Below are 16,323 nucleotides of genomic sequence, written 5' to 3' on the forward strand. Positions count from 1 at the left end.
CAAATTTTATCAATATGCAATTTATGCAGGAAATGTGATACAGGATTAAATCTATTCATTGGTTTGAGGACCTGCAGAAAACAGTTTCCAAACCATAGATGCTTTTTTATAATTAATTATTCATTAGTAATCACTCATTGCATTATCTCTCTATTTCTGCATAACAAATCACCCAAAAGCTTACTGGTTAAAAGAACAGTCATTTATTCTTCTCATGGATTCTATGGATCATGTAAATAGGAGAAGCTTGTTTAGGCAGTTGTGTGACTCAGAATCTCTCATGAGGTTGCAGTTGTGGTGTCAGCTGGGTCTGTAGTCATCTAAAGGCTTGACTGGGGCTGGAGAATCCACTTCCAAGATGTATTGCTCACATGGCTGGCAAGTTGGTTCCTCTCCACTTGGACCTCTTCTTGTAGCTCCTTGTGTGTCCTCATACCATGGTGGCTGGCTTCCCCCAGAACCAAAGATTCAAGAGACCAAGGCAGAATTTGAAATGTCTTTTATGGCCTAGCGTCAAAAGTCACACATCATCACTGCTGCCCCTATTCTATATGCACACACAGAGCAGCTTTGAGTTGATATAGGAGGAGACTACACCATGGCAAGGATTATTATGGGTCCTCTTGTAGGCTGGCTTCCACATCCCTATTGCCAAAAAAATTGAGAGCTTATACTAAAAATACAGATGCAGCAGGATTACTAAGAATAAAATCATGTTAGAAAGTGAAACTAGAAACCATAAAGAGGCAAGAAGAAAGCTAATTCCATCTGGGCCTTTGGGTAAGATATTTATTACAAGTCCACAATCCCTTAATGGAAACTCTTGAGGCCAGATACATTTCAGAATTCAGAATATTTTGGATTTTAGAAGGGTAAGGAGATAAGGAGGTACATACACCAGATACCATACAATACCCTCCAGTATTGTGTGAGGAACAACTTAAAATCAACTACATTGTTATTTGTGCAGCAAAATGTATGAATTTCAAACTAAGTGGAACAAAAACTTTATAAATAGTGTCACATCTCAAAATCCATCAATTTTGACAGCAAATTTTTTTAAAGTCTGGGTCTTTAGAGATTTTTGGATTTCAGAATTGCAGGTTAGAGATAGTAAGCCTGTAGAAGTTGCAAGTTCACAGGATCAGACCCTATGGCTATAGATTCCCCTAGATTGTGTGCATCTATCCCCATTTCCAGGCCTTGCCTCCCCATCAACTTCCCAGCACTGCTGATCAAATCTGTCCCACAAACTCAGATTCTCAGAGCTGCCCATTCATATTTGAGGTCTCTAATGGCCTATTTTCCTGCCTTGGATTTTGATTTAGGGGCTAGGTTTTCATACTTGCCCAACTTACACCCAGCCTCTGTTTTCAGGTTTATAGCTACCATTTTAGCATCAACAGCTCATAGTAACTGTTGCATAGCCTAAGAAGTAGGATAGTTATGACACTTGAACCATAGATTTAGCTGTTTCCTGCCAAAGCAAAAAAGCACAGAAGTTGTTTGAGAGAAACCATTATTTTCTCGATGTCAAATTCTCATAGGAATGTTGTCAAATGTGCTATTATAAAGGATATACTTCTGGGGGCCAGCCTGGTGGTGTAGTGGTTAAGTTTGCATGCTCCACTTCAGTGGCCTGGGGTTCACTGGTTCAGATCACAGACACAGACCTACATAGTGCTCATCAAGCCATGCTGTGGTGGCGTCCCACATACAAAATAGAGGAAGAATGGCATAGGTGTTAGCTCAGTGACAATCTTCCTCGAGCAAAAAGAGGAGGATTGGCAACAGATGTTAGTTCAGGGCCAATCTTCCTTCCAAAAAAAAAGGATATACTTCTAATCTGAGAGTGGAGGCATCCAAAACAAGACACAACACCCCTAGAAGTCAAAAGTAAAAGAGTTTTAGTTTGTCCAAAATAAAAATATGAAATTTCTAAACATGGCTAAAAGACAAGTGTCAGATTGGTTGGAAACTTTGCAGCATATAAAAAAGAGAAAAGGTTAATGAGAGTTCCTACAAATTAATAACAAAAAGACAAAAAAGGGAAATTAATAGGAAATTCACAAGTATATTTAAATATCTAATAAATATATGAAAAGATTTCTGACATCACTAGGAATGAGGAAAATACGATTTTTAAAAGTGAGACTATTTTTTACCCATCAGATGGGCAAAAATTTTAAAGTTCGATATTATAAAGTTTTTACAAGAGTATGGGGAATACCACTATCATATACTATTAGTGGAAGTAGAAATGGTACAACCTTTGCAGAGGGTAACTTGGCAAGACCTGTCCCAATGTTAAATGCAAATGCACTTTAACGATTGATTCCACTTCTAGGATTCTATCGGCACACATGAACAGAGACATAAGTAGTAGGATTTTTAACTACAGCATTGTTTGAAATAGTGAAAAATGCAAACAACCCATCTATTAATAGGGGACTGGATTTTTTTTTTAAACTATGGTATAGCCCAGGAGTTTGCAACCTATGGGTCCCTGGGCTGAACTTGACCTCAGCCTGTTTTTGTACTGCCTGCAAGCTACGAATGGTTTTTACAACTTTAGAGGACTGAGGAGGACAAAGAGGAGAAGGAGGAGAAGGAAGAGAAGAATATGCAACAGAGACTTTATGTGATCCAGAAAGCCTAAAATATTTACTATCTGGCCCTTTTCAGGAAAAGTTTGACATAACAATATTATAGAATACTTATCAGACCATGAAAATGATGAGAAATAAGGGTGGCAATGGTTGGATCCCAAAAGTGCAAGTGACAAATTTATCCTCTTCCTATCATCCCTCAGACCTCTGTGCCAATATCCAATAGCACTTGAAGATATAAAGCTCCCAGTGCCCCTTTGAAACTTCATGAGGCATTTACAAAATGAGCCCCATTAAAAAAAAAAACCCAGTAATTTAAAGTAGCTGTCTACATTGATCACTATCATTGGTAAGTGGTTATCTACTTCTCTCAACTGACCAATGTTGATATCACAAAATCATAGCTTTACAGGATTGAGAGAGTCCAAAAATTCATCTAAGTCTTAATCTGATGCATGGATCCTCTCCACAGCTTCCCTAACAAGCAGCTGTCAAGAACTTGCAGTGATGAGGACCATTCCAGCATAGAGCAACAATACGTGTTGGCATGGTGCATGGAGATACATACACCAAGTATAACCAGAGACCTGCAATTTTTTTTCACATTTTAGTTTATTGAATGGTAAATAAGATAGCAGGCTCTAAACACCTGAAGTGAAAATAGTGGCTGCTAAAGGAAGTTTTGTCGAAAAGCAATGAACAACCTGTTTCTGAAACCAGAGAATATATCCAAGTGTTCTGGATGTGGTGATCTGGGGCCAGCAGATGCAATGCAGATGTTTTAGCATCTGTTAGAAGGAATTGTTATATAAGATGCTCTTACTGCAGAGAGTCTTAGTTATCATTTTAGATTGAACACGGTGGTTGATTTAGAAAATGAGGGGACAGGGAGTTCCCTGGTTGTGGAATGCAAAACTAAGGGCTCCCATAGAAAAAAGAAACCTCCAGAACAAGGACTTGCTTTGGTGTTTTGCAGTAGGAAGATCACTGTACTCAGAGGTAGTTCTACTCTCTCCTGCCTCTCTGTGGGACCCCTCTGTGACCTTGGGCAAGTCGAATAACCTCTCAGCCTCTATTGTTTCATCCATAAAGTAAGAATGAAACCTTGCCTGCCCAAAAGTAAGAGTAGATCAATTCAAGAGGACCTGCCTAGCAACAAGATCTATGACCCTGAACTGAATCCAAAAGTGATGACATTATTTTTTTTTTTGCCACAAGACAGGATCCATTTTTATTCTTTCCTTCTTCTACTAGTTCTACAGCACTCTAAGCAAGGCAGCAGACATGAGTTGTGCTGACTATCCATGTCTTCTTCATTCATGTAATTGTGATTTGAACAGTAACCACTCTCAACCAAGAGTAGGGGATTAAGCAAAGTGAGAAACAGTGGGACGGACCGGCCAGTTGGTGTAGTGGTTAAGCTCATGCACCAGACCAGGGTTTGTGGGTTTGGATCCCAGGCATGGACCTACATACTGCTCATCAAGCCATGCTTTGGTGGCGACCCACATATAAAATAGAGAAAGATTGGAACAGTTGTTAGCTCAGGGACAATCTTCCTCACCAAAAGAAAAAAACAAAAAAAGCAAACAAATTTAAAAAAAATTAAGTGAATGACAGTGGGAAAACTCAAAGTCGTGTTCTTATTATCCCACAAGAAAACCAGGGCTGGCATTTTGTTATTCAATAATAGCACCTTGCCTGAAATCAGTGCTTTACAATTGACAATGCCCAGGCAAAAATAGCAGCTGTATCTGTACTTTCACATGTAGAAACTAGGGCAAGCTCTAGAACCCATATCTCCTGACACCTAGGCGAGCTCTCTCTCCATTATTTTTACCTCCAGACTTCAATTAAATGATCTGGACTACTGTGAATAAGAATATGAAGACTTTCATAGAAAAAAACTCAAAAACCACTCTAGCTATAGTTGTACTGAAAAGAGCATAAACCTTGGAGAAAGACAGATCTGGTATTGAATCCTGGCTTCCTCACTCCCAGTCATCTTTGATACTTCTAATTCTGGCTCCTCATTTTATAGATAAAATGTATAATACCTCCCTCATGTGGTAGTTAATAGAATTAAATAAGATGATATATGTAAAGTGCAGATACACAGCAGACTCTCGATCAATGCTAAATCCCTTAACAACCTCAGCATTCAAGAAATTCTACCTTATTTTGAGCTTAAATCTTTCCTGCTACATTTTATCTCTTATTTCTTTTCACACTGTGGAAGATAAATATACATATATCTTTCGCACATATATAAAATCTTTAGCGCCTCAATGTGCTATGAATTTTAGATGATAAAAGGGGGAAAATATAAATATAAATCCTACATCGAGTTAGTGATCTCGATCGTTTGCCTAGTGTAGACAGTATGGTTCTATATAACTCTTACAGAAAAATATCTCTCAAACACCACAATTAAGGGAGCCTATCAGTTGTCCCACTTGATTACCATGAGTACACAGGGAGAGAATCCCATTTCTGCAGCTGAGGAAAGAGATTACACTCTGAATAACCAAGAGACAAAGAGAAGTGACCCAAATCATTTGGTTAAATAGGAAAATAATGTCTTCTTTATTTGTTTTTATATTTGTAGCAGAAGAAAAATGGTAGGAGGATTCCAACACAGGCAAAATGCTACCCATTTGCATTATGTATAGCATTGCTTTTACTCTGAAACAAGGATAACTGATTCATCTTCTCAGATGTCCATGATAGCGACAGTTTAAAGAAAAAGAAAGAAAAAACAACTGGACTTGACTCTCACAAAATATTTTTCTTAAAAGCCTTGCAAAAAGATCCTAAGGGTTTTCAAAGGCCAGGCCTGACTTCCTAAAAGCAAAATGATTTTGCAAAGACCACTCTGATTTTGTTAAAACAACCACAGCCAAATGAAAACTCCACCAATCTTTCAGGAGTTAAAGCAGCAGCATACCAAGCAAATGGCAAGGCTACGGTAAATCCACTTACATTAGGAAAATAATGACAGTTCAGATTTGAAGGAGTTCAGAGTCAAGCTTTATCCCCAAACAGAGACTCATTAAGCACATAGTGTACTAACCACAGTGTACCCTACAGGGATAAATTCAAAACTCTTGGCATATGAGATGTTAGGGCTGGAGCAACTCTGAACTTCTTTTATAAAGGCATGAAAAACATGAGAAGCATGTCTCTGAACCTGAGCCAACTCATAAGGCTGCCATGCCCTCCTGTTTTGGCAAGAAATTAAAAAACACTTAACCTTCAAGTGGTTATCTGTCCTCATCATGTTATTCTAATCTGTAATATTCTGAAGTCAGAAAATTAAAGATAAAACTTGAGAAAATGAGATTAGTCACTAAAGGTGAGGAAGATCCTAAATCTAAATCCAGATTCATATTGTCAATTATTTATCACTAATTTTACTTCTCTTACCTCACTTAGCAATAAACTTCAGCAGGTACTATAGATTTACTTGCAAAACAATTGATTCCATAGTCTGCTTTGAAGGGAAATACTGTGTTTGAGGAATAGATGATATAAGGCAACAATGCTTGTTGGGAAAATACAACGAAAAGAAAAAGTAAGAGAGCAATCCAAGGAAATGGAAAAACCAGGGTAAAGTGAGTGATGAAATCATATAGTGATGAAATCCATAAAGCAGGTTTAGGACATGCAAATAGAAAATAGAAGAAGAAAGGGAAAACCAAGAAGTAGACATAGGAAAGAAAAAGAACACTGAAGAAAGGAGAAAAGGGTGTAGGAAAACAGTGTTACAGGAAGTGAGGATGAGCACTCACAAGATAAGAAGAACACACGTGTAACGATCTCAAAAAGCCCCTGGGTAATGGGGTAAAGTGATCTTGGAAAATGTTTGCCTCTGAGACGTTTCACATTTGCATTATTTGATCCTATATTAATTGCAGAGGATAAGGTATCTTTGTGTACTAGGCAATGTACGTCAGAACTTTTAAACTATCAATGCATAATTATGCTTCCGAACTCTTCCCGCAATGAGTAGATAAGAAAGCAGACAAAGTCAATATAAAGGTACTATGATGGGAAAATATGATAGGTATTAAGGTGTCCTGTGCAGGTAAATGTGCACAAAAGGACACAGAAACACCTAAGATCTCCTTTAGAGAAATATAAGGAATTTTAAATAGAGGAGAGCACAGTCTAAGTGTGAAGCAAGCTTCATGTCTTGGCCTATGCATGATAGAACAAAACTAGACCCATACCTGAGTAATTCTTTACAACGTAATTCTTTCATTCATACTATTATCTGAAACTATCTTAATCATAGAAATTCTAAACAGATAAACTCAGAGACTGCAGCCTATAATGTGAACAGATAAGAACATATTACAACTTCTCATGATGTCTTCCTAATACAAATTTTGAAGCCAGTATTTCTTTTCTTATTTAACTTCTAAAACACTGTGATAGGCAGAATTTTGGCCTCCATGATCTTTGCCCCCTGGTATTACTTCTGTGGTCATGTTACACTGCATCGTAAAAGGATGTTGCAGATGTAAGTAAGATTACAAATCATATGACCTTAAAATAGGCAGATTTTTCTGGATTATCCACCCAGACCAAAAGTAAGCACACAAGCCCTTAAAAGCAGAAGAGGAAGTCAGAGAGATACAGCAGAACTGGAAGTCAAAGGGACTCAAAGCATGAGAAGGACTTGATGTGCTGTTGCTGGCTTGAAGGTAAAGGGGCCACATGGAAGGCATGAAATGAAACTGGATTCTGCCAACAACCTAAATAAGCTTGTGCTTTAAAATGTAGGTTTTATTATTATTCAGGTATGGTGAGGCCAACAGATGAAGAGACCACTGCCATATGAAAAGATAGTTTGTTACTCACAGTTGCCAAGAGGAGGGGGTATGCCATACCACACGGTGCCACACAGGGAAACACCAGGATCAGGAGGCAAGAGTGGGTGAGGAAAATGTCAGTGATTGTCTTTGTTGTGGTTTCCATGGGAAGGAATGGGCAAGGCAGGCTAAGTAGGTTTAGGATTGGCTAGTTCAACTAATTTCAGTGGGCTCTGGGGCATAGGGGCTGTGTTTAGTTGTCTAGAATCTGGCACTGGGGTGACTAGAGCAGGGAAATACTGGACCTGAGTGTGATAACCCAAAAGAGGAAGTGGTAGGGGAATAAACTCTGGATTGGTTAGTTTGCATAAGAAAGGCATGCTTGTAGGCAAGTCATTTACTTTCTGGAGGAATTAGCTAACCTTGGGAGGGTTAGTCTCTCCAGGGTCAGCAAGGTTCCAGATGTCAAAGCATCAGAAGCACAGAAAATAAAAGGGCATAATTAATGCAGCTTGGCTATGGATTCTTCCCAACAGCTTCCAGAAAGGAATGCAGCCCTACCAACACCTTGATTTTGGCTTTGTGAGACCCTGAGGAGAGAATCCAGCTACGCCATGCCAGACTTCTGTTTTGCAGATCTATGAGATAACAAATGGACATTGTTTTAAACTTCTACATTTGTGGCAATTTGTTACAGCAGCAAGAGAAAACTAATACATATGCCAAATTCTCCTTGGTGGCATGTTTCTAATTAATTCTCTGGGCATGTCATATTCTGCAGAACCTTCCACCACTTTCAAAAGTACAGTCTTACAGAAAAAAGCTAATTAGACAAGCTGTCTTCAATGACTATTTTTGGCAGTTTTCCATCAAGCTAAATATAATATGAAATTTTTAATACTATCTACCATTAGAGCATGGAAGAAAATTAAATCAAGCTGTGCTTAGGAAATTGGTTAGAGTTTGTGGAGCTCAAATTCTTAAAAGTTTAAAACATTTGGCGGTGTGAGATATAATAAGTACTAATAACTGCAGGATGCACTATTCATCCCTATTAGGCAAATGACTGTGTTAACATATAAATTTGACCACACCTTCAGATCAAGACGTTGTAAATGAATGCTTTGAACCACTCTCCACCCCAAATAAGCTCATAGCAATGAAAGATGTAGCCTCACAGTTAGGACCTGGGCTGAGCTCTGTGCTATCTACAAATCACCAGTGATAAGTGCCCTGAGATGTCCCTATAAAACTTGATTCTGAACGGGGGGCAAAAGGAGCTATGTACAGACAACTGCAACAAAGTAGAGAAAGAGGAGTGAGCAAACAAAGACAAAGAGAAAAAAGACTTGCCCTCAAGATGAGTCTACAATCAAAATTTTATAACACATGAGGAAAACTAATAAGCAACCAAATGAAAATAAAAAGGAAATTCTGACATGACCTGAGAATGCTCAAAGAGATAGAGAAAGGAATAACACTTTCATGGAAAAAATCAAGAAATTATAAAATAAAATAAGCAGAAATAAAATGAGAATATGCATTTTAAAAAATCAGAATTCCTGGAAATGAAAATTAGAATTTAATTTTTTTAAAACTTGGTGATAGTGGTGAGGGAATCAATAAAATGAAAGAGCAGTGAGGCATTTACCCAGAATACATTACAGTGAGATAAAGAGGTAAAAACATAACCATGAAAAAGCAGTTAAAAAACATGGAAAATCAGGGGCCAGCCTGGTGGTGTAGTGGTTAAGTTTGCACATTCCACTTCAGCAGCCTGGGGTTCACTGGTTTGGATCCCGGGTGTGGACATGGCACTGCTTGGCAAGCCATGCTGTGGTAGGTGTCCCACATATAAAGTAGAGGAAGATGGGCACGGCTATTAGCTCAGGGCCAGTCTTCCTCAGCAAAAAGAGGAGGATTGGCGGCAGATGTTAGCTCAGGGCTAATCTTCCTCAAAACAAAAAAAAGAAAGAAAATCAGTTGGGAGTCTCCAGCATATATCTAATGCGAGAGCCACAAAAAGAGGAAATGGTATAAACTTCTCCAAAATAGAAGAAATACGGGAGTCTTCAGATTAAAAGTGCTCACCCAGTGTTACACAAGATAAATAGATGTATTTGGCCTACAATTGTTCCACTACAAACAAAATGCAAAAGTAAAAACTCCACCCTTAGAATGCACTATTTATTTAAAAATCTTTAAAAGTCTAAACATAAGAATTCATACCCTGAATGAAATGTTCCTCAGCAGCTCTAAAACACAATAGAAGACACATATAAGTAAATTTGGAATTTTTAGTTAAAACTATAGTAAGAATTGTACCTAACAATATTAAATTACTATGTCTTCCTAAATTGCCTTCTCCATTTCTGTGGAGTAACAGAGTTGAAATAGCCCAAAAAGTCAAAATGGATGAAAAAATAAAGTTGGGGTTGGGGGAAATGAAATACTAAATTGCTGTATTATGTGGAAGAAGGATAAAGTTTTTATTAACTTTCGACTTTGATAAGTAAACTATGCATGTTGTAATGTATAGATTAATTACTAAATGAATAAAACTAAAGTATGTAACTACCAAGCTAATAAAAGGCAAAAACGATTTTTAACAATCTACTCAATCTGGAAAAGGAAATGCAGAGAGAAAAAAATGTACAGCAGGAGTGTCAAACAGAATAATAAAGAAACAAAATGATAGAATGAAATAAAATATATCAGTAGTTACATTCAGTGTAAATAGACTAAATGTTCCAGTTTAAGAAATAAAAATTTTCAAACTGGATTTTAAAAGGACATTGAAAAGTTGAAAGCAAAGGATGCAAATTCATATACCATGCAAATAATAACCAAAATAAAACTGGTGTATATATATTAATATCACACAAAATCAAACTTAAGAGAAGAAAGTATTAGAAATAAAGAGGTTTCATAATGATAAAATATTTCAATTCACCAGGAAGACACATTTTGAGAACTGTATGTACCTGATAACATGACTTCAATATATGTAGAGCAAAAACTGAACTGCAAAGACAAATAAACAAATCCACAATTATGCTGAGAGAATTAACATACTTCTCTTAGTAAATGATAAAACAATCAAAAAATAAGGACAAAATATTTAAACACAATTAACAAACTGACCTAACAGACATACATAGAGCACTGACTCTAAGAACTGTGGAATGCACATTTTTACCAAGTAGGTAGAAACATTTACAAAAAATTGACCATATATTGAGCCATAAAACAAGACTCAACAAATTTCAAAGAATCAAAATCACACAGATGTTTTCTGACCACTGGGTAATGTGGAAAGATAACTTTAAAAATCTCCATTTGTAAATTTAAAAAAAGAAAACAAAACAAAAACCTCCATTTGTTTGAGAAATTATGAAGTGGGTTAAAAGGGTCATAAAATAAATAATGGGAGAAGTTGGAAAATAATTTGAACTGAATGATAATGTAAAAACCTGGATATTAAAGTTTTAAGAGGCAGCTAAAATAGTACTTAGAAGGAAATGTATAATCTAAACTGCATATATTAGAAAATAATGACTGAAAATTAGTAAGCTAAGCATTTATTTCAAGAGATTAGCAAGAGAAGCAAAAGAAAATTAAAGTAAGTAGAAGGAAGGAAATAGTAAAAATATAGGACAACTAATGGAGAAAAACTAACAAAGTTAAGCTTCTTCTTTGAAGAGACTAACAAAATTGACATAACTTTGGTGAAAATAATCAGGAAAAAAAGATAGAAGGAACAAATAACAAATATCAGAAGTAAAGAGAACACCACTGCTAATGCTGCACACAAACAGATAAGAACATATTATTGACAACTTTGCCAATAAATTTGAAAATTTAGTTGAAGTAGAAAAAAATCCTAGAAAAATACAATATATCAAACTGGCCTAAAAAAAATAGAAAACTCTAAAGTCCTATAACCATTAAGGAAATTAAATCAGTAATAAAAAATCCTGCCCACAAAGAAAACTCCAGGTCCAGATGACTTTACTCTTAAGTTCTACCAAACATATCAAGAATAAATAATTCTCATTATACACAAACTCTTCCAGAGAATAGAAAAATAGGAAATACTCTCCAAATCATTTAATGTAGCTAGCATAAATTGTACCTACCAAAACCTGACAATGACAATAAAGGAAAGGAATATTATAGGTCAAACTCATTTATGAGCATAGATGCAAAAATCCTCAACAGAATATTTGTAAACCTAATCTAGCAACATATAAAAATAATAACAGATCATGATCAAGTTGTATTTATCCCAGAAATTCACGGTTGGCTTAATATTCAAAAATTAAATAATGTAATTCACCACGTTAACAAATTAAAGCAGAGAAATCCCATGATCATCTCAATGGATGTAGATAAAAGCACTTAATAAAATTTAACATCCATTTATGATTTAATCAAATAAAACTAGAAACAGAAGGAAATTTCTTGATTTGATAAAGGATATTTACAAAAACATACAGCCACTATACTTAATAAATGCTGAAAGTTTCCCATTGGGGATCAGAAGCAAGACAAGGAAGTCTGCTATCACTGTTTTTAGCCAACATTGTACTGGAAGGCCCACTCATAAGGAAAGAAAAAGAAATTAAAGCTAAGAAACTAAAGTAGAGGAAAAAAACAAAACAATAATTATTTACAGATGATAATGATTTTATACAAAAGAACCTACAAATAAACTGTTAGAATTTGGAACAAGAAAGTTTAGCAAAGTCACTGGATATTAAATCAATGTACAAAAACCTATTTTATTTCTCTATACCACCAACAAATAGTTAAAAATTTTAATTTTACAAAAGATATCATTTAAAATAGCATCAAAAATTACCAATTACTTAGGAATAAATCTAACAAAAGATTTTCAAAACCTCCATAGAGAAAATCATAAAACTTTGTTGAAAGACATTAAAGACAACCTAAGGAATGGAGAAGAATACCATGTTCAAGGACTGGAACATTCAATATTAAAAATATGTAACTTCTTCATAAATTTATTTGTAGATTCATGCAATCTTAGCAAAATCACAAGTTTTAACGGGACTTGACAAACTACTTCTAAAATTTATACAGAAATGCAAAAGGCCAAAAGCAGTCAAGGCACTTATATTAGTTTCCTACAGCTGCTGTAACAAAATACCACAAATTAGAGGGCTTAAAACAATAAATTTCTTGTCTCATAGTTCTGGTAGCCAGAATTCTAAAATCATGGTGTCACCAGGTTTATGATTCTGTTGAAATCTGTACATAGAATCTTTTCTTGCCTCTTCCTAGTATCTAGTGGTTTCCTGACAATCTTTGGCTTTCAGTTGCATAACTCCAATCTCTGCCTTCTTCATCACAGACTATTCTCCCTGTGTCTCTATCTTTACATGGTCATCACCTTATAAGGATATCAGTCATATAAGGATATCATCTTATAATGATATCAGTAGGGGCTCAACCTACTTCAATATGACCTCATCTTAACTAATTACCACTGCAATGACTGTATTTCCAGACAAGGTCATATTCTGAGGAACTGGAGACTTCAAGATATCTTGTTGGGGGGACACAATTCAGCCCATAATAGCACTCTTGAAGACAAAGAACAAAAAGAAAAATTTGTTCTATTAAACATCAAGACATATTACAAAGCTGTAGTTTTAAGACAGTGTGGTGTTGGCACAGGGACAGAAAAATAGATGACTGGAAAGGAAAGCTCAGAAACAGAATAGAAATAGACTTGTGTGACACTTGATTTATGACAGCGAGGATGGAATGGACTTTCCAAAAGAAGGTACTGGGACAATGGAAAAAATGAAATTGGACCCCTCTTTCACAGCATACAAAAAAAATCAAATACAGTAAATTTTAGAAAATACAGGATGATCTCTTCTTGACCTTGGACTAGGGAGGGATTTCCTAAACAAACACAAAAAGTACTCATAATAGAGAAAATGACAATTAAGAACTCCTTATACAAGGCAATACAGAAAGAGTGGAAAGTCAACCCTTAGAGTAGGAAAAGATATTTGCAATACATATTGTGAAATGAATAAGAAAAACCTCAACTAAATTTGAATTGAGAAGCCCTTTTTGGAGTAGGGAGAGCTCTCACACCCTATCATATCTCATCAATTACTCCAAACAGGAAGAGACAAATGCTTGCATCTCCAGCAAGAAGTACAACTACTTTATTACTGAAGGAAGATTTCTCTCCCTGACTCAGCAACAGTGCAGCCAATGAGAAATGCTGCAGTTCATCCAATGAGAAGCTGTTGCCGCTCTAAACTGTTACTTTCCTCCTGTAGACTTTCGTTTAGAACAGCCCCTCCCTACTCCTCCTTTTTCTCTATAAAAGCAAGCCCCTTGCTCTGTCTCTCTGGATTTGCCTATGATTCATCATAGTTTGTGGATCCCACATTGCAATTCTTTGGGCTATCCCCAAATAAACTCATTTAGAGGGTAAAATAACCGGCAACTTTGCTTTTTAAGTTGACATATTTGGTTTCAGAAGTGGGATTTGAAAGAGGCAACCCCCCCTACCCCACCCAGAGGGATGACAACCCCAGAACTGAGCACGGTACTTACAGGGAGTCCCTTGCATTCATCGCTTCTAAGAGTCGCTGCCTACTTTTGGTTTGGTGAGTCTCCTCTCAGATTTTGAGCTCTGCTCCCTTTGTGTTTTGAGCTCTCTGACTTTATTCGGGATCAGGATTGTCTTTATCCTCTCAGGGGAGGTACTTCGTCCTTCTCAGTTCAAGGCTTTGTCCTTGGGTTCAAGGCTTTGTCCTTGATGAGTACTCAGTTGTTTTCTTAAGTGGTAGCAAATTCCTTTTGGGACTCAGACTTCCTGAGAATCTAGGAGTTTTCTTTAGTTTTCAGATTCCTTTTGGAATCAGGGTTGTGAATCTGGCAACTTTCTTTTGTTTTTAGATTCCTTTGGGGATCAGGGACAGAACTCTAGCAACTTTCTTGGGTTTTCAGAGGAAATTTCAGAAATGGGATCCCAGTCATTTAAATGTTCTGAGGGAAACTCTCCTTTAGAGACCCCAGTCATGTTTATGTTTAAGAACTATGGGCCCCCTACGTGCACATTTTTAACTACATGCGCCAAACTGACCAAAAGCAGTCAGAAATTACAATGGCCAGTATGGGGACCTTTCAATCTCCCCAAACTTGTTTTTCTTAAAACCAGATTGGAAGACTGCAGCTCTAAAATTAAGCAGAACAAGTGATACATTTATTTTAATTGGTACCTGGAGGCTCCTAAATGCACACAAAACTCTCAAATCACCTCACTACAAGATTCCTTATCTAAATTAACCTAAAAAGCTAAAAAACTAAGGAAGAGCAAGACTTCTGAAGTTTCGCATTCCCCTCCTTATTCTTCTTTGTCTCAGGTGACATCTTGTTTCCCTTCCCAGACTCCTTTTTCTCAGGCTCCACCCTGGCAGCCATCTTGTGCTCAGGCTCCACTCCCAACACCATCCTTGTGCTCAGGCTCCACTCCCAACACCATCTTCTTCTTTCCCTTGCACTGCCCCTACCTTTTCTGTATCCCCTGCTTCCTCACTCTAATCATCTTGCCAAACTTCCTTTCTCCTCTGAATCTAGCCTCACTCTTTCTTCTTCTGAACCTATCATAACCTGCCCTTTTAAAGTTAAACCTTCTGAGGACCCAAACAAACCTCAGATCACTTCTTTTCCCTGGACTAAAGCTGAATTGTGAGCCATTGTTAAGGATTTTCCAAAAGCAACGATGATCCCCACAGATATGCTGAAAACATTAATACAGTTGTTCAGACATACCAGCCGGGGTTTTCAAATATATCAGCTAGTTCATATGCTTGTTGGGGAAGGCCAGGCCCAAAATTGGATGAAACTAGCCTGATGGAAACATTCTGAAAGGGATTTAGAAAAACAAACTCCTAACTTTTGGCAAGAGGCTAGAAATCTCGCTAAAAAAACTCCACCAAGCAATCCCAGTAGCTTTTCCCAAGCCTGTCGATTAGAACAAAATTCAGGCTTGCGTGCAAAAGCCTGATGAACCTGTTCATGGCTATTTTAATTGGCTTCAGATCCCTTTCAAAGAAAACTCCGGCCTCCCCATGGAAGCTAAATCCACTGTGGTAGTTTTTAGTTCTATGTTTGGTAATGGCTTGGACTGAGATCCTTCCCTCTTAGGGAAGAGGATCTGGATGGAGTGGGAGACCATGTCTACTCCAGATTTGGTCAATTTGGCAAATCACCTCACTTGCACCCCAGAGGATTTAACTAGAAAAAAGCACACAAAAATCCTACATTTTCAACTCCAACAAATGGAGGCCTCTGGACAGAACCAGAAGCTTCCCAGTCTCTGTCACTTTTGTAAAAAGCCAGGACATTGGAAAAGGGACTGCAAGCTAAAAAACTCCAGGGGTTTTCAGCCCCCCAACCAATTCTTCCAATGCCCTACCTATCCCCAATGATGGGGCTCTGAGGAACCACAGGGGCTTTTCCCAATCCTTTCCCTTAATCAACTTGGGGAATTCACTCTCCAGATTGGGAATGAATCTTTCCCCATATTTATTGACGCCAATGCTATTGGTGCTCAACCCACTGTTATGAAAAAGCCCCTGCCTTAGGGTACTAAAACAGTTTAGATAGTGGGAGTCTCAAACAAACCCCAGCAGGTCCCTGTCTCTAAACCCATTCCCTTTTGTTTAGGCCTTCTGAGAGACACCCACTCTTTTCTCCTTAGTTCCTCCACTCATTCATCTGCTAGGCTGAGATTTCCTGGAGAAATACCTTGCTGGTGGTTTTTTTCTCCTGAAAGGGGGAAATAATTCTACAATTTGATAGCAGCAGTAAGAGTAGTCATCAAAATAGCCAACTGGACA

At 37.2% G+C, this 16,323-nt stretch overlaps 1 long non-coding RNA gene across 1 annotated transcript in view; it reads right to left on the reverse strand.

The window, feature by feature from the left end:
• Positions 1-16,323, reverse strand: part of LOC124239300 (uncharacterized) — a 143,610-nt gene that overhangs the window by 19,996 nt on the left and 107,291 nt on the right. The gene's annotated exons all lie outside the window — the stretch shown is intronic.

This window comes from Equus quagga, chromosome 5, assembly GCF_021613505.1.
Source record: "Equus quagga isolate Etosha38 chromosome 5, UCLA_HA_Equagga_1.0, whole genome shotgun sequence".
NCBI lineage: Eukaryota > Metazoa > Chordata > Mammalia > Perissodactyla > Equidae > Equus > Equus quagga.